This window comes from Macaca mulatta, chromosome X (genome assembly GCF_049350105.2).
Source record: "Macaca mulatta isolate MMU2019108-1 chromosome X, T2T-MMU8v2.0, whole genome shotgun sequence".
NCBI lineage: Eukaryota > Metazoa > Chordata > Mammalia > Primates > Cercopithecidae > Macaca > Macaca mulatta.
Window position 1 is genome coordinate 59,910,749 of NC_133426.1, and position 18,704 is coordinate 59,929,452.

Consider the following 18,704-nt stretch of genomic DNA (forward strand, 5'->3'; position numbering starts at 1 on the left):
CGGATCCCCTTGGAGACTGTAGGGCTAAAGGAAATATCCTCCGATAACAAAGAGAAAGAAGCTTTCTGAGAAACTTCTTTGTGTTCTGTGAAATCATCTCACAGAGTTAAAGCTTTACCCTCAAGAAGCCTTTCGCTAAGACAGTTATTGTGGAATTGGCAAAGTGATATTTGGAAGCCCATAGAGGGCTATGGTGAAAAAGGAAATATCCTCAGATGAAATCTGGAAAGAAGCTTTCTGAGAAACTGCGTAGTGTTCCGTAATTCATCTCACAGAGTTACATCTGTATTTCGTGGATCTCTTTGCTAGCCTTATTTCTGTGGAATCTGAGAACAGATATTTCGGATCCCTTTGAAGACCATAGGGCCAAAGGAAATATCCTCCGAAAACAAAGAGAAAGAAGCTTTCTGAGAAACTTCTTTGTGTTCTGTGAAATCATCTCACAGAGTTACAGCTTTCCCCTCAAAAAGCCTTTCGCTAAGACAGTTCTTGTGGAATTGGCAAAGTGATATTTGGAAGCCCGTAGAGGGCTATGGTGAAAAAGGAAATATCCTCAGATGAAATCTCGAAAGAAGCTTTCTGAGAAACTGCTTAGTGTTCTGTTAATTCATTTCACAGAGTTACATCTGCATTTCGTGGATCTCTTTGCCAGCCTTATTTCTGTGGAATCTGAGAACAGATATTTCGGATCCCTTTGAAGACTATAGGGCCAAAGGAAATATCCTCCGATAACAAAGAGAAAGAAGCTTTCTGAGAAACTTCTTTGTGTTCTGTGAAATCATCTCACAGAGTTACAGCTTTCCCCTCAAGAAGCCTTTCGCTGAGACAGTACTTGTGGAATTGGCAAAGTGATACTTGGAAGCCCATAGATGGCTATTGTGAAAGAGGAAATATCCTCACATGAAATCTGGAAAGAAGCTTTCTGAGAAACTGCTTAGTGTTCTGTGAATTCATCTCACAGAGTTACATCTGTATTTCCTGGATCTCTATGCTAGCCTTATTTCTGTGGAATCTGAGAACAGATATTTCGGATCCCGAGGAGACTGTAGGGCCAAAGGAAATATCCTCCGATAACAAAGGGAAGGAAGCTTTCTGAGAAACTTCTTTGTGTTCTGTGAAATCATCTCACAGAGTTACAGCTTTCCCTTCAAGAACCCTTTCGCTAAGACAGTACTTGTGGAATTGGCAAAGTGATGTGTGGAAGCCCATAGAGGGCTATGGTGAAAAAGGAAATATCCTCAGAGAAATCTGGAAAGAAGCTTTCTGAGAAACTGCTTAGTGTTCTGTTAATTCATCTCACAGAGTTACATCTGTATTTCGTGGATCTCTTTGCTAGCCTTATTTCTATGGAATCTGAGAACAGATATTTCTGATCCCTTTGAAGACTATAGGGCAAAGGAAATATCCTCTGATAAAAAAGAGAAAGAAGCTTTCTGAGAAACTTCTTTGTGTTCTGTGAAATCATCTCACAGAGTTAATGCTTTACCCTCTAGAAGCCTTTCGCTAAGACAGTTATTGTGGAATTGGCAAAGTGATATTTGGAAGCCCATAGAGGGCTATGGTGAAAAAGGAAATATCCTCAGATGAAATCTGGAAAGAAGCTTTCTGAGAAACTGCGTAGTGTTCTGTAATTCATCTCACAGAGTTACATCTGTATTTCGTGGATCTCTTTGCTAGCCTTATTTCTGTGGAATCTGAGAACAGATATTTCGGATCCCTTTGAAGACCATAGGGCCAAAGGAAATATCCTCCGAAAACAAAGAGAAAGAAGCTTTCTGAGAAACTTCTTTGTGTTCTGTGAAATCATCTCACAGAGTTACAGCTTTCCCCTCAAGAAGTCTTTCGCTAAGACAGTTCTTGTGGAATTGGCAAAGTGATATTTGGAAGCCCGTAGAGGGCTATGGTGAAAAAGGAAATATCCTCAGATGAAATCTGGAAAGAAGCTTTCTGAGAAACTGCTTAGTGTTCTGTTAATTCATTTCACAGAGTTACATCTGGATTTCGTGGATCTCTTTGCTAGCCTTATTTCTGTGGAATCTGAGAACAGATATTTCGGATCCCTTTGAAGACCATAGGGCCAAAGGAAATATCCTCCGATAACAAAGGAAAGGAAGCTTTCTAAGAAACTTCTTTGTGTTCTGTGAAATCATCTTCCAGAGTTACAGCTTTCCCTTCAAGAAGCCTTTCGCTAAGACAGTTCTTGTGGAATTGGCAAAGTGATGTGTGGAAGCCCATAGAGGGCTATGGTGAAAAAGGAAATATCCTCAGATGAAATCTGGAAAGAAGCATTCTGAGAAACTGCTTAGTGTTCTGTTAATTCATCTCACCGAGTTACATCTGTATTTCGTGAATCTCTTTGCTAGCCTTATTTCTGTGGAATCTGAGAACAGATATTTCGGATCCCTTTGAAGACTAAAGGGCCAAAGGAAATATCCTCCGATAACAAAGAGAAAGAAGCTTTCTGATAAATTTCTTTGTGTTCTGTGAAATCATTTCACAGAGTTAGAGCTTTCCCCTCAAGAAGCCTTTCGCTGAGACAGTACTTGTGGATTTGGCAAAGTGATAATTGGAAGCCCATAGAGGGCTATGGTGAAAAAGGAAATATAGTCAGATGAAATCTGGAAAGAAGCTTTCTTAGAAACTACTTAGTGTTCTGTTAATTCATCTTACAGAGTTACATCTGTATTTCGTGGATCTCTTTGCTAGCCTTCTTTCTGTGGAATCTGAGAACAGATATTTCGGATAACGAGGAGCCTGTAGGGCCAAAGGAAATATCCTCCGATAACAAAGAGAAAGAAGCTTTCTGAGAAACTTCTTTGTGTTCTATGAAATCATCTCTCAGAGTTACAGCTTTCCCTTCAAGAAGCCTTTCGCTGAGACAGTTCTTGTGGAATTGGCAAAGTGATATGTGGAAGCCCATAGAGGGCTATGGTGAAAAAGGAAATATCCTCAGATGAAATCTGGAAAGAAGCTTTCTGAGAAACTGCTTAGTGTTCTATTAATTCATCTCACAGAGTTACATCTGTATTTCGTGGATCTCTTTGCTAGCCTTATTTCTGTGGAATCTGAGAACAGATATTTCGGATCCCGGGGAGACCGTAGGGCCAAAGGAAATATCCTCCGATAACAAAGAGAAAGAAGCTTTCTGAGAAACTTCTTTGTGTTCTGTGAAATCATCTCACAGAGTTAAGGCTTTACCTTCAGGAAGCCTTTCGCTAAGACAGTACTTGTGGAATTGGCAAAGTGATATTTGTGAGGCATTAGAGGGCTACGGTGAAAAAGGAAATATCCTCAGATGAAATCTGGAAAGAAGCTTTCTGAGAAACTGCTTAGTGTTCTGGTAATTCATCTCACAGAGTTACATCTGTATTTCGTGGATCTCTTGGCTAGCCTTATTTCTGTGGAATCTGAGAACAGATATTTCGGATCCCTTTGAAGACTATAGGGCCAAAGGAAATATCCTCCGATAACAAAGAGAAAGAAGCTTTCTGAGAAACTTCTTTGTGTTCTGTGAAATCATCTCACAGAGTTACAGCTTTCCCCTCAAGAAGTCTTTCGCTAAGACAGTTCTTGTGGAATTCGCAAAGTGATATTTGGAAGCCCATAGAGGGCTATGGTGAAAAAGGAAATATCCTCAGATGAAATCTGGAAAGAAGCTTTCTGAGAAACTGCTGAGTGTTCTGTTAATTCATTTCACAGAGTTACATCTGTATTTCGTGGATCTCTTTGCTAGCCTTATTTCTGTGGAATCTGAGAACAGATATTTCGGATCCCGAGGAGACTATAGGGCCAAAGGAAATATCCTCCGATAACAAAGAGAAAGAAGCTTTCTGAGAATCTTCTTTGTGTTCTGTGAAATCATCTCACAGAGGTACAGCTTTCCCCTCAAGAAGCCCTTCGCTGAGACAGTACTTGTGGAATTGGCAAAGTGATATTTGGAAGCCCATAGAGGGCTATGGTGAAAAAGGAAATATCCTCAGATGAAATCTGGAAAGAAGCTTTCTGAGAAACTGCTTAGTGTTCTGTTAATTCATCTCAGAGAGTTACATCTGTATTTCGTGGATCTCTTTGCTAGCCTTATTTCTGTGGAATCTGAGAACAGATATTTCGGATCCCTTTGAAGACTATAGGGCCAAAGGAAATATCCTCCGATAACAAAGAGAAAGAAGCTTTCTGAGAAACTTCTTTGTGTTCTGTGAAATCATCTCACAGAGTTACAGCTTTCCCCTCAAGAAGCCTTTCACTAAGACAGTTCTTGTGGAATTGGCAAAGTGATATTTGGAAGCCCATAGAGGGCTACGGTGAAAAAGGAAATATCCTCAGATGAAATCTGGAAAGAAGCTTTCTGAGAAACTGCTTAGTGTTCTGTTAATTCATCTCACAGAGTTACATCTGTATTTCGTGGATCTCTTTGCTAGCCTTATTTCTGTGGAATCTGAGAACAGATATTTCTGATCCCTTTGAAGACCATAGGGCCAAAGGAAATATCCTCCTATAAAAAAGAGAAAGAAGCTTTCTGAGAAACTTCTTAGTGTTCTGTGAAATCATCTCACAGAGTTACAGCTTTCCCTTAAAAAAGCCTTTCGCTAAGACAGTCCTTGTGGAATTGGCAAAGTGATATGTGGAAGCCCATAGAGGGCTATGGTGAAAAAGGAAATATCCTCAGATGAAACCTGGAAAGAAGCTTTCTGAAAAACTGCTTAGTGTTCTGTTAATTCATCTCACAGAGTTACATCTGTATTTCGTGGATCTCTTTGCTAGCCTTATTTCTGTGGAATCTGAGAACAGATATTTCGGATCCCGAGAACACTGTAGGGCCAAAGGAAATATTCTCCAATAACAAAGTGAAAGAAGCTTTCTTAGAAACTTCTTTGTGTTCTGTGAAATCATCACAGAGAGTTACAGCTTTCCCCTCAAGAAGCCTTTCGCTGAGACAGTACTTGTGGAATTGGCAAAGTGATATTTGGAAGCCCATTAAGGACTATGGTGAAAAAGGAAATATCCTCAGATGAAATCAGGAAAGAAGATTTCTGAGAAACTCCTTAGTGTTCTGTTAATTCATTTCACAGAGTTACATCTGTGTTTCGTGGATCTCTTTGCTAGCCTTATTTCTGTGGAATCTGAAAACAGATATTTCAAATCCCTTTGAAGACTAAAGGGCCAAAGCAAATATCCTCCGATAACAAAGAGAAAGAAGCTTTCTGATAAATTTCTTTGTGTTCTGTGAAATCATTTCACAGAGTTAGAGCTTTCCCCTCAAGAAGCCTTTCGCTGAGACAGTACTTGTGGATTTGGCAAAGTGATAATTGGAAGCCCATAGAGGGCTATGGTGAAAAAGGAAATATAGTCAGATGAAATCTGGAAAGAAGCTTTCTTAGAAACTACTTAGTGTTCTGTTAATTCATCTTACAGAGTTACATCTGTATTTCGTGGATCTCTTTGCCAGCCTTATTTCTGTGGAATCTGAGAACAGATATTTCGGATAACGAGGAGTCTGTAGGGCCAAAGGAAATATCCTCCGATAACAAAGAGAAAGAAGCTTTCTGAGAAACTTCTTTGTGTTCTATGAAATCATCTCTCAGAGTTACAGCTTTCCCTTCAAGAAGCCTTTCGCTGAGACAGTTCTTGTGGAATTGGCAAAGTGATATGTGGAAGCCCATAGAGGGCTATGGTGAAAAAGGAAATATCCTCAGATGAAATCTGGAAAGAAGCTTTCTGAGAAACTGCTTAGTGTTCTATTAATTCATCTCACAGAGTTACATCTGTATTTCGTGGATCTCTTTGCTAGCCTTATTTCTGTGGAATCTGAGAACAGATATTTCGGATCCCGGGGAGACCGTAGGGCCAAAGGAAATATCCTCCGATAACAAAGAGAAAGAAGCTTTCTGAGAAACTTCTTTGTGTTCTGTGAAATCATCTCACAGAGTTAAGGCTTTACCTTCAGGAAGCCTTTCGCTAAGACAGTACTTGTGGAATTGGCAAAGTGATATTTGTGAGGCATTAGAGGGCAACGGTGAAAAAGGTAATATCCTCAGATGAAATCTGGAAAGAAGCTTTCTGAGAAACTGCTTAGTGTTCTGGTAATTCATCTCACAGAGTTACATCTGTATTTCGTGGATCTCTTGGCTAGCCTTATTTCTGTGGAATCTGAGAACAGATATTTCGGATCCCTTTGAAGACTATAGGGCCAAAGGAAATATCCTCCGATAACAAAGAGAAAGAAGCTTTCTGAGAAACTTCTTTGTGTTCTGTGAAATCATCTCACAGAGTTACAGCTTTCCCCTCAAGAAGACTTTCGCTAAGACAGTTCTTGTGGAATTCGCAAAGTGATATTTGGAAGCCCATAGAGGGCTATGGTGAAAAAGGAAATATCCTCAGATGAAATCTGGAAAGAAGCTTTCTGAGAAACTGCTGAGTGTTCTGTTAATTCATTTCACAGAGTTACATCTGTATTTCGTGGATCTCTTTGCTAGCCTTATTTCTGTGGAATCTGAGAACAGATATTTCGGATCCCGAGGAGACTATAGGGCCAAAGGAAATATCCTCCGATAACAAAGAGAAAGAAGCTTTCTGAGAATCTTCTTTGTGTTCTGTGAAATCATCTCACAGAGGTACAGCTTTCCCCTCAAGAAGCCCTTCGCTGAGACAGTACTTGTGGAATTGGCAAAGTGATATTTGGAAGCCCATAGAGGGCTATGGTGAAAAAGGAAATATCGTCAGATGAAATCTGGAAAGAAGCTTTCTGAGAAACTGCTTAGTGTTCTGTTAATTCATCTCACAGAGTTACATCTGTATTTCGAGGATCTCTTTGCTAGCCTTATTTCTGTGGAATCTGAGAACAGATATTTCGGATCCCTTTGAAGACTATAGGGCCAAAGGAAATATCCTCCGATAACAAAGAGAAAGAAGCTTTCTGAGAAACTTCTTTGTGTTCTGTGAAATCATCTCACAGAGTTACAGCTTTCCCCTCAAGAAGCCTTTCACTAAGACAGTTCTTGTGGAATTGGCAAAGTGATATTTGGAAGCCCATAGAGGGCTACGGTGAAAAAGGAAATATCCTCAGATGAAATCTGGAAAGAAGCTTTCTGAGAAACTGCTTAGTGTTCTGTTAATTCATCTCACAGAGTTACATCTATATTTCGTGGATCTCTTTGCTAGCCTTATTTCTGTGGAATCTGAGAACAGATATTTCTGATCCCTTTGAAGACCATAGGGCCAAAGGAAATATCCTCCTATAAAAAAGAGAAAGAAGCTTTCTGAGAAACTTCTTTGTGTTCTGTGAAATCATCTCACAGAGTTACAGCTTTCCCTTCAAGAAGCCTTTCGCTAAGACAGTCCTTGTGGAATTGGCAAAGTGATATGTGGAAGCCCATAGAGGGCTATGGTGAAAAAGGAAATATCCTCAGATGAAACCTGGAAAGAAGCTTTCTGAAAAACTGCTTAGTGTTCTGTTAATTCATCTCACAGAGTTACATCTGTATTTCGTGGATCTCTTTGCTAGCCTTATTTCTGTGGAATCTGAGAACAGATATTTTGGATCCCGAGAAGACTGTAGGGCCAAAGGAAATATTCTCCAATAACAAAGTGAAAGAAGCTTTCTTAGAAACTTCTTTGTGTTCTGTGAAATCATCACAGAGAGTTACAGCTTTCCCCTCAAGAAGCCTTTCGCTGAGACAGTACTTGTGGAATTGGCAAAGTGATATTTGGAAGCCCATTAAGGACTATGGTGAAAAAGGAAATATCCTCAGATGAAATCAGGAAAGAAGATTTCTGAGAAACTCCTTAGTGTTCTGTTAATTCATTTCACAGAGTTACATCTGTGTTTCGTGGATCTCTTTGCTAGCCTTATTTCTGTGGAATCTGAAAACAGATATTTCGGATCCCTTTGAAGACTATAGGGCCAAAGCAAATATCCTCCGATAACAAAGAGAAAGAAGCTTTCTGAGAATCTTCTTTGTGTTCTGTGAAATCATCTCACAGAGTTACAGCTTTCCCCTCAAGAAGCCTTTCGCTAAGACAGTTCTTGTGGTATTGGCAAAGTGATATTTGGAAACCCATAAAAGGCTATGGTGAAAAAGGAAATATCGTCAGATGAAATCTGGAAAAAAGCTTTCTGAGAAACTGCTTAGTGTTCTGTTAATTCATCTCACAGAGATGCATCTGTATTTCGTGGATCTCTTTGCTAGCCTTATTTCTGTGGAATCTGAGAACAGATATTTCGGATCCCTTTGAAGACTATAGGGCCAAAGGAAATATCCTCCGATAAAAAAGGAAAGAAGCTTTCTGAGAAACTTCTTTGTGTTCTGTGAAATCATCTCACAGAGTTAAGGCTTTACCCTCAAGAAGCCTTTCGCTAAGACAGTTATTGTGGAATTGGCAAAGTGATATTTGGAAGCCCATAGAGGGCTATGGTGAAAAAGGAAATATCCTCAGATGAAATCTGGAAAGAAGCTTTCTGAGGAACTGCTTAGTGTTCTGTTAATTCATCTCACAGAGTTACATCTGTATTTCGTGGATCTCTTTGCTAGCCTTATTTCTGTGGAATCTGAGAACAGATATTTCGGATCCCGAGGAGACTCTAGGGCCAAAGGAAATATCCTCCGATAACAAAGAGAAAGAAGCTTTCTGAGAAACTTTTTTGTGTTCTGTCAAATCATCTCACAGAGTTAAGGCTTTACACTCAAGAAGCTTTTCGCTAAGACAGTTCTTGTGGAATTGGCAAAGTGATATTTGGAAGCCCATAGAGGGTTACGGTGAAAAAGGAAATATCCTCAGATGAAATCTGGAAAGAAGCTTTCTGAGAAACTGCTTAGTGTTCTGTTAATTCATCGCACAGAGTTACATCTGTATTTCGTGGATCTCTTTGCTAGCCTTATTTCTGTGGAATCTGAGAACAGATATTTCGGATCCCGAAGAGACTGTAGGGCCAAAGGAAATATCCTCCGATAACAGAGAAAGAAGATTTCTGAGAAACTACTTTGTGTTCTGTGAAATCATCTCACAGAGTTACAGCTTTCCCCTCAAGAAGCCTTTCGCTACGACTCTTCTTGTGGAATTGGCAAAGTGGTATTTGGAAGCCCATAGAGGGCTATGGTGAAAAAGGAAATATCCTCAGATGAAATCTGGAAAGAAGCTTTCTGAGAAACTGCTTAGTGTTCTGTTAGTTTATCTCACAGAGTTACATCTGTATTTCGTGGATCTCTTTGCTAGCCTTATTTCTGTGGAATCTGAGAACAGATATTTCGGATCCCTTTGAAGACCATAGGGCCAAAGGAAATATCCTCCGATAACAAAGAGAAAGAAGCTTTCAGTGAAACTTCTTTGTGTTCTGTGAAATCATCTCACAGAGTTACAGCTTTCCCCTCAAGAAGCCTTTCGCTAAGACAGTTTTTGTGGAATTGGCAAAGTGATACTTGGCAGCCCATAGAGGGCAATCATGAAAAAGGAAATATCCTTAGATGAAATCTGGAAAGAAGATTTCTGAGAAACTGCTTAGTGTTCTGTTAATTCATCTCACAAAGTTACATCTGTATTTCGTGGTTCTCTTTGCTAGCCTTATTTCTGTGGAATCTGAGAACAGATATTTCGGATCCCTTTGAAGACTATAGGACCAAAGGAAATATCCCATGATAACAAAGAGAAAGAAGCTTTCTGAGAAACTTCTTTGTGTTCTCTGAAATCATCTCACAGAGTTACAGCTTTCCCCTCAAGAAGCCTTTCGATAAGACAGTTCTTGTGGAATTGGCAAAGTGATATTTGGAAGCTCATAGACGGCTATGGTGAAAAAGGAAATATCGTCAGATGAAATCTGGAAAGAAGCTTTCTGAGAAACTGCTTAGTGTTCTGTTAATTCATCTCACAGAGTTACATCTGTATTTCGTTTATCTCTTTGCTAGCCTTATTTCTGTGGAATCTGAGAACAGATATTTCGGATCCTGTGAAGACTATAGGGCCAAAGGAAATATCCTCCGATAACAAAGAGAAAGAAGCTTTCTGAGAAACTTCTTTGTGTTCTGTGAAATCACCTCACAGAGTTACAGCTTTCCCCCCAAGAAGCCTTTCGCTAAGACAGATCTTGTGGAATTGGCAAAGTGATATTTGGAAGACCATAGAGGGCTATGGTGAAAAAGGAAATATCCTCAGATGAAATCTGGAAAGAAGCTTTATGAGAAACTGCTTAGTGTTCTGTTAATTCATCTCGCAGAGTTACATCTGTATTTCGTGGATCTCTTTGCTAGCCTTATTTCTGTGGAACCTGAGAACAGATATTTCGGATCCCGAAAGACTGTAGGGCCAAAGGAAATATCCTCCGATAACAAAGAGAAAGAAGCTTTCTTAGAAACTTCTTTGTGTTCTGTGAAATCATCACACAGAGTTACAGCTTTCCCCTCAAGAAGACTTTCGCTGAGACATTACTTGTGGAATTGGCAAAGTGATATTTGGAAGCCCATAGAGGGCTATGGTGAAAAAGGAAATATCCTCAGATGAAATCTGGAAAGAAGATTTCTGAGAAACTGCTTAGTGTTCTGTTAATTCATCTCACAAAGTTACATCTGTATTTCGTGGATCTCTTTGCTAGCCTTATTTCTGTGGAATCTGAAAACAGATATTTCGGATCCCTTTGAAGACTATAGGGCCAAAGGAAATATCCTCCGATAACAAAGAGAAAGAAGCTTTCTGAGACTCTTCTTTGCGTTCTGTGAAATCATCTCACAGAGTTACAGCTTTCCCCTCAAGAAGCCATTCGCTAAGACAGTTCTTGTGGAATGGGCAAAGTGATATTTGGAAACCCATAGAGGGCTATGGTGAAAAAGGAAATATCCTCAGAACAAATCTGGAAAGAAGCTTTCTGAGAAACTGCTTAGTGTTCTGTTAATTCGTCTCACAGAGTTACATCTGTATTTCGTGGATCTCTTTGCCAGCCTTATTTCTGTGGAATCTGAAAACAGATATTTCGGATCCCTTTGAAGACTATAGGGCCAAAGGAAATATCCTCCGATAACAAAGAGAAAGAAGCTTTCTGAGAAACTTCTTTGTGTTCTGTGAAATCATCTCACAGAGTTACAGCTTTCCCCTCAAGAAGCCTTTCACTAAGACAGTTCTTGTGGAATTGGCAAAGTGATATTTGGAAGCCCATAGAGGGCTACGGTGAAAAAGGAAATATCCTCAGATGAAATCTGGAAAGAAGCTTTCTGAGAAACTGCTTAGTGTTCTGTTAATTCATCTCACAGAGTTACATCTGTATTTCGTGGATCTCTTTGCTAGCCTTATTTCTGTGGAATCTGAGAACAGATATTTCTGATCCCTTTGAAGACCATAGGGCCAAAGGAAATATCCTCCTATAAAAAAGAGAAAGAAGCTTTCTGAGAAACTTCTTTGTGTTCTGTGAAATCATCTCACAGAGTTACAGCTTTCCCTTCAAGAAGCCTTTCGCTAAGACAGTCCTTGTGGAATTGGCAAAGTGATATGTGGAAGCCCATAGAGGGCTATGGTGAAAAAGGAAATATCCTCAGATGAAACCTGGAAAGAAGCTTTCTGAAAAACTGCTTAGTGTTCTGTTAATTCATCTCACAGAGTTACATCTGTATTTCGTGGATCTCTTTGCTAGCCTTATTTCTGTGGAATCTGAGAACAGATATTTTGGATCCCGAGAAGACTGTAGGGCCAAAGGAAATATTCTCCAATAACAAAGTGAAAGAAGCTTTCTTAGAAACTTCTTTGTGTTCTGTGAAATCATCACAGAGAGTTACAGCTTTCCCCTCAAGAAGCCTTTCGCTGAGACAGTACTTGTGGAATTGGTAAAGTGATATTTGGAAGCCCATTAAGGACTATGGTGAAAAAGGAAATATCCTCAGATGAAATCAGGAAAGAAGATTTCTGAGAAACTCCTTAGTGTTCTGTTAATTCATTTCACAGAGTTACATCTGTGTTTCGTGGATCTCTTTGCTAGCCTTATTTCTGTGGAATCTGAAAACAGATATTTCGGATCCCTTTGAAGACTATAGGGCCAAAGCAAATATCCTCCGATAACAAAGAGAAAGAAGCTTTCTGAGAATCTTCTTTGTGTTCTGTGAAATCATCTCACAGAGTTACAGCTTTCCCCTCAAGAAGCCTTTCGCTAAGACAGTTCTTGTGGTATTGGCAAAGTGATATTTGGAAACCCATAAAAGGCTATGGTGAAAAAGGAAATATCGTCAGATGAAATCTGGAAAAAAGCTTTCTGAGAAACTGCTTAGTGTTCTGTTAATTCATCTCACAGAGATGCATCTGTATTTCGTGGATCTCTTTGCTAGCCTTATTTCTGTGGAATCTGAGAACAGATATTTCGGATCCCTTTGAAGACTATAGGGCCAAAGGAAATATCCTCCGATAAAAAAGGAAAGAAGCTTTCTGAGAAACTTCTTTGTGTTCTGTGAAATCATCTCACAGAGTTAAGGCTGTACCCTCAAGAAGCCTTTCGCTAAGACAGTTATTGTGGAATTGGCAAAGTGATATTTGGAAGCCCATAGAGGGCTATGGTGAAAAAGGAAATATCCTCAGATGAAATCTGGAAAGAAGCTTTCTGAGGAACTGCTTAGTGTTCTGTTAATTCATCTCACAGAGTTACATCTGTATTTCGTGGATCTCTTTGCTAGCCTTATTTCTGTGGAATCTGAGAACAGATATTTCGGATCCCGAGGAGACTCTAGGGCCAAAGGAAATATCCTCCGATAACAAAGAGAAAGAAGCTTTCTGAGAAACTTTTTTGTGTTCTGTCAAATCATCTCACAGAGTTAAGGCTTTACACTCAAGAAGCTTTTCGCTAAGACAGTTCTTGTGGAATTGGCAAAGTGATATTTGGAAGCCCATAGAGGGTTACGGTGAAAAAGGAAATATCCTCAGATGAAATCTGGAAAGAAGCTTTCTGAGAAACTGCTTAGTGTTCTGTTAATTCATCGCACAGAGTTACATCTGTATTTCGTGGATCTCTTTGCTAGCCTTATTTCTGTGGAATCTGAGAACAGATATTTCGGATCCCGAAGAGACTGTAGGGCCAAAGGAAATATCCTCCGATAACAGAGAAAGAAGATTTCTGAGAAACTACTTTGTGTTCTGTGAAATCATCTCACAGAGTTACAGCTTTCCCCTCAAGAAGCCTTTCGCTACGACTCTTCTTGTGGAATTGGCAAAGTGGTATTTGGAAGCCCATAGAGGGCTACGGTGAAAAAGGAAATATCCTCAGATGAAATCTGGAAAGAAGCTTTCTGAGAAACTGCTTAGTGTTCTGTTAATTCATCTCACAGAGTTACATCTGTATTTCGTGGATCTCTTTGCTAGCCTTATTTCTGTGGAATCTGAGAACAGATATTTCTGATCCCTTTGAAGACCATAGGGCCAAAGGAAATATCCTCCTATAAAAAAGAGAAAGAAGCTTTCTGAGAAACTTCTTTGTGTTCTGTGAAATCATCTCACAGAGTTACAGCTTTCCCTTCAAGAAGCCTTTCGCTAAGACAGTCCTTGTGGAATTGGCAAAGTGATATGTGGAAGCCCATAGAGGGCTATGGTGAAAAAGGAAATATCCTCAGATGAAACCTGGAAAGAAGCTTTCTGAAAAACTGCTTAGTGTTCTGTTAATTCATCTCACAGAGTTACATCTGTATTTCGTGGATCTCTTTGCTAGCCTTATTTCTGTGGAATCTGAGAACAGATATTTTGGATCCCGAGAAGACTGTAGGGCCAAAGGAAATATTCTCCAATAACAAAGTGAAAGAAGCTTTCTTAGAAACTTCTTTGTGTTCTGTGAAATCATCACAGAGAGTTACAGCTTTCCCCTCAAGAAGCCTTTCGCTGAGACAGTACTTGTGGAATTGGCAAAGTGATATTTGGAAGCCCATTAAGGACTATGGTGAAAAAGGAAATATCCTCAGATGAAATCAGGAAAGAAGATTTCTGAGAAACTCCTTAGTGTTCTGTTAATTCATTTCACAGAGTTACATCTGTGTTTCGTGGATCTCTTTGCTAGCCTTATTTCTGTGGAATCTGAAAACAGATATTTCGGATCCCTTTGAAGACTATAGGGCCAAAGCAAATATCCTCCGATAACAAAGAGAAAGAAGCTTTCTGAGAATCTTCTTTGTGTTCTGTGAAATCATCTCACAGAGTTACAGCTTTCCCCTCAAGAAGCCTTTCGCTAAGACAGTTCTTGTGGTATTGGCAAAGTGATATTTGGAAACCCATAAAAGGCTATGGTGAAAAAGGAAATATCGTCAGATGAAATCTGGAAAAAAGCTTTCTGAGAAACTGCTTAGTGTTCTGTTAATTCATCTCACAGAGATGCATCTGTATTTCGTGGATCTCTTTGCTAGCCTTATTTCTGTGGAATCTGAGAACAGATATTTCGGATCCCGAAGAGACTGTAGGGCCAAAGGAAATATCCTCCGATAACAGAGAAAGAAGATTTCTGAGAAACTACTTTGTGTTCTGTGAAATCATCTCACAGAGTTACAGCTTTCCCCTCAAGAAGCCTTTCGCTACGACTCTTCTTGTGGAATTGGCAAAGTGGTATTTGGAAGCCCATAGAGGGCTATGGTGAAAAAGGAAATATCCTCAGATGAAATCTGGAAAGAAGCTTTCTGAGAAACTGCTTAGTGTTCTGTTAGTTTATCTCACAGAGTTACATCTGTATTTCGTGGATCTCTTTGCTAGCCTTATTTCTGTGGAATCTAAGAACAGATATTTCGGATCCCTTTGAAGACCATAGGGCCAAAGGAAATATCCTCCGATAACAAAGAGAAAGAAGCTTTCAGTGAAACTTCTTTGTGTTCTGTGAAATCATCTCACAGAGTTACAGCTTTCCCCTCAAGAAGCCTTTCGCTAAGACAGTTCTTGTGGAATTGGCAAAGTGATACTTGGCAGCCCATAGAGGGCTATGGTGAAAAAGGAAATATCCTTAGATGAAATCTGGAAAGAAGATTTCTGAGAAACTGCTTAGTGTTCTGTTAATTCATCTCACAAAGTTACATCTGTATTTCGTGGTTCTCTTTGCTAGCCTTATTTCTGTGGAATCTGAGAACAGATATTTCGGATCCCTTTGAAGACTATAGGACCAAAGGAAATATCCCATGATAACAAAGAGAAAGAAGCTTTCTGAGAAACTTCTTTGTGTTCTCTGAAATCATCTCACAGAGTTACAGCTATCCCCTCAAGAAGCCTTTCGATAAGACAGTTCTTGTGGAATTGGCAAAGTGATATTTGGAAGCTCATAGACGGCTATGGTGAAAAAGGAAATATCGTCAGATGAAATCTGGAAAGAAGCTTTCTGAGAAACTGCTTAGTGTTCTGTTAATTCATCTCACAGAGTTACATCTGTATTTCGTTTATCTCTTTGCTAGCCTTATTTCTGTGGAATCTGAGAACAGATATTTCGGATCCTGTGAAGACTATAGGGCCAAAGGAAATATCCTCCGATAACAAAGAGAAAGAAGCTTTCTGAGAAACTTCTTTGTGTTCTGTGAAATCACCTCACAGAGTTACAGCTTTCCCCCCAAGAAGCCTTTCGCTAAGACAGATCTTGTGGAATTGGCAAAGTGATATTTGGAAGACCATAGAGGGCTATGGTGAAAAAGGAAATATCCTCAGATGAAATCTGGAAAGAAGCTTTATGAGAAACTGCTTAGTGTTCTGTTAATTCATCTCGCAGAGTTACATCTGTATTTCGTGGATCTCTTTGCTAGCCTTATTTCTGTGGAACCTGAGAACAGATATTTCGGATCCCGAAAGACTGTAGGGCCAAAGGAAATATCCTCCGATAACAAAGAGAAAGAAGCTTTCTTAGAAACTTCTTTGTGTTCTGTGAAATCATCACACAGAGTTACAGCTTTCCCCTCAAGAAGACTTTCGCTGAGACATTACTTGTGGAATTGGCAAAGTGATATTTGGAAGCCCATAGAGGGCTATGGTGAAAAAGGAAATATCCTCAGATGAAATCTGGAAAGAAGATTTCTGAGAAACTGCTTAGTGTTCTGTTAATTCATCTCACAAAGTTACATCTGTATTTCGTGGATCTCTTTGCTAGCCTTATTTCTGTGGAATCTGAAAACAGATATTTCGGATCCCTTTGAAGACTATAGGGCCAAAGGAAATATCCTCCGATAACAAAGAGAAAGAAGCTTTCTGAGACTCTTCTTTGCGTTCTGTGAAATCATCTCACAGAGTTACAGCTTTCCCCTCAAGAAGCCATTCGCTAAGACAGTTCTTGTGGAATGGGCAAAGTGATATTTGGAAACCCATAGAGGGCTATGGTGAAAAAGGAAATATCCTCAGAACAAATCTGGAAAGAAGCTTTCTGAGAAACTGCTTAGTGTTCTGTTAATTCGTCTCACAGAGTTACATCTGTATTTCGTGGATCTCTTTGCCAGCCTTATTTCTGTGGAATCTGAAAACAGATATTTCGGATCCCTTTGGAGACAGTAGGGCTAAAGGAAATATCCTCCGAGTAGAAAGAGAAAGAAGCTTTCTGAGAAACTCCTTTGTGTTCTGTGAAATCATCTCACACAGTTACAGCTTTCCCCTCAAGAAGCCTTTCGCTGAGACAGTTCTTGTGGAATTGAAAAGTGATATTTCGAAGCCCATAGACGGCTATGGTGAAAAAGAAAATATCCTCAGATGAAATCTGGAAAGAAGCTTTCTGAGAAACTGCTTAGTGTTCTGGTAATTCATCTCACAGAGTTACATCTGTATTTCATGGATCTCTTTGCCAGCCTTATTTCTGTGGAATCTGAGAACAGATATTTCGGATCCCTTTGGAGACTGTAGGGCTAAAGGAAATATCCTCCGATAACAAAGAGAAAGAAGCTTACTGAGAAACTGCTTAGTGTTATCTTAATTCATCTCACAGAGTTACATCTGTATTTCGTGGATCTCTTTGCTAGCCTTATTTCTGTGGAATCTGAGAACAGATATTTCGGATCCCTTTGAAGACTAAAGGGCCAAAGGAAATATCCTCCGATAACAAAGAGAAAGAGGCTTTCTGAGAAATTTCTTTGTGTTCTGTGAAATCATCTCACAGAGTTACAGCTTTCCCCTCAAGAAGCCTTTCGCTGAAATATTATTTGTGGAATTGGCAAAGTGATATTTGGAAGCCCATAGAGGGCTATGGTGAAAAAGGAAATATCCTCAGATGAAATCTGGAAAGAAGCTTTCTGAGAAACTGCTTAGTGTTCTGGGAATTCATCTCACAGTGTTACATCTGTATTTCGTGGATCTCTTTGCTAGCCTTATTTCTGTGGAATCTGAGAACAGATAATTCGGATCCCTTTGAAGACTACAGGGCCAAAGGAAATATCCTCCGGTAACAAAGAGAAAGAAGCTTGGTGAGAAACTTCTTTGTGTTCTGTGAAATCATCTCACAGAGTTACAACTTTCCCCTCAAGAAGTCTTTCGCTAAGACAGTTCTTGTGGAATTGGCAAAGTGGTATTTGGAAGCCCATAGAGGGCTATGGTGAAAAAGGAAATATCCTCAGATGAAATCTGGAAAGAAGCTTTCTGAGAAACTGCTTAGTGTTCTGTTAATTCATCTCACACAGTTACATCTGTATTTCGTGGATCTCTTTGCTAGCCTTATTTCTGTGGAATCTGAGAACAGATATTTCGGATCCCTTTGAAGACCATAGGGCCAAAGGAAAGATCCTCCGATAACAAAGAGAAAGAAGCTATCTGAGAAACTTCTTTGTGTTCCGTGAAATCATCTCACAGAGTTACAGCTTTCCCCTCAAGAAGCCTTTTGCTAAGAGAGTTCTTGTGGAATTTTCAAAGTGATATTTCGAAGCCCATAGAGGGCTATGCTGAAAAAGGAAATATCCTCACAGGAAATCTGGAAAAACCTTTCTGAGAATCTGCTCTGATATGTGTGACTTCCACTCACAGAGTTACATCTGTATTCCGTGGATCTCTTTGCTAGCCTTATTTCTGTGGAATCTGAGAACAGATATTTCGGATCCCTTTGAAGACTATAGGGCCAAAGGAAATATCCTCCGATAACAAAGAGAAAGAAGCTTTCTGAGAATATTCTTTGTGTTCTGTGAAATCATCTCAGAGAGTTACAGCTTTCCCCTCAAGAAGCCTTTCCCTAAGAGAGATCTTGTGGAATTGGCCAAGTGATATTTGGAAGCCCATAGAGGGCTACGGTGAATAAGGAAATATCCTCTGATGAACTCTGGAAAGAAGCTTTCTGAGAAACTGCTTAGTGTTCTGGTAATTCGTCTCACAGAGTTACATCTGTATTTCGTGAATCTCTTTGCTAGCCTTATTACTGTGGAATCTGAGAACAGATATTTCGGATCCCTTTGGAGACTGTAGGGTTAAAGGAAATATCCTCCGATAACAAAGAGAAAGAAGCTTTCTTAGAAACTTCTTTGTGTTCTGTGAAATCATCTCACAGAGTTACAGCTTTCCTCTCAAGAAGCCTTTCGCTGAGACAGTACTTGTGGAATTTGCAAAGTGATATTTGGAAGCCCATTGAGGGCTATGGTGAAAAAGGATATATCCTCAGATGAAATCTGGAAAGAAGCTTTCTGAGAAACTGCTTAGTGTTCTGGTAATTCATCTCACAGAGTTACATCTGTATTTCGTGGATATCTTTGCCAGCCTTATTTCTGTGGAATCTGAGAACAGATATTTCGGATCCCGTTGGAGACTGTGGGGCTAAAGGAAATGTCCTCCGATAA